Here is a 1,353-nt window from a genome sequence, read left to right on the forward strand (position 1 = left end):
ACGTATATAAGCATGGTTTGGGGTCACAGTATGGGAGAGCTTTATAAGTCCACCGATGTACTTGTTCGTATGTGCATGTGATATGTACTAGTATTGGATTACCTTGTCCGGCGTGTCCTTGTAGGTGCACTAACTGGCCATATGTATTTCTATACTTACATCTAGCCGTACGTAAGCATGTATCTCCACAGCATGGTACATCAATCTGTACAGATGATCATTACCATGTGAAGAAAGTTCGGAACTGGATGGGGTAGATGACTCATCGGATAGAGACGAGTGCGGGCCTGTAGTATTGCCACGTACGAACTGGTGGGGTGGAACAGACACGCTTGTGTATATAACACACACACACATGGTTATGTATATAAAACACACACACATGGTTGTGTATATTACACACACACACATGGTTGTGTATATAACACACACACACATGCTTGTGTATATAACACACACACATGGTCGTGTATAAAACATACACACATTATTCTGTATATAACACACACAGACATGGTAACGCACAAGCATGAACATGTGCCAGCCATACCATATGTTGGAGGTCCCTGGACATTCAGGGTTATATATATATATATATATAGTGACAACCTCGATATAGTAGACTATGCTGGCTGAGAGTACACAACCATCGCAGCCGTCTTGCACAACCAGGGGTGTATTGCGGTAGGTGTAGCAGCACGAGTGCACTCAAATGACCCTTCTAAGTATCGCACTGTAGTACTAGGCGCAATGATACTTGGCAGCGCCACCCACCGGACAGGCAACGTGAAAGCTCTGTACTACTTACAGGAGAGGAAACGGCGACAGACAATGAGTAGTTAGTTACAGGAGAGGATAAGGTTGCAGATGATGGATAGTTAATACAGGACAAGACATATGAGAGTGACGAGCCGTTGACAGGTGGGGGGGTGTGTCCATACAACCCTATGGCTGTGTTGTGTGTCTGTGGGTTATGTAGCCCATGCGGTCTGATATCCCACAATGCTTTGCTTGCCACACTCTGTTTGTGCAACAGCCGAGAAGCAGTGTATGGGTGCACATACTACGCAGAGGAACTGTTTAGCATAGGGTGTGTGTAGCTAGTTGGCTTGGTGATATGGACTGACGGAAGGAGAACATACCTACACAGACGTTTCTGTGCACTTCTCTATATATAATGATTCCCACTGCAAGGCTGTGGCGCCACTCTCTGGTGTTGATGTTATGAATATGTATGGAATGGCATGGTCAAAGGTATATATATATATATATTTATATTATATATATATATATATATATATATATATATATATATATAATAATAATATATATATATATAATAATAATATATAT

This window comes from Sphaeroforma arctica (assembly GCF_001186125.1).
Source record: "Sphaeroforma arctica JP610 unplaced genomic scaffold supercont1.3016, whole genome shotgun sequence".
In the NCBI taxonomy this organism is placed as follows: Eukaryota; class Ichthyosporea; order Ichthyophonida; genus Sphaeroforma; species Sphaeroforma arctica.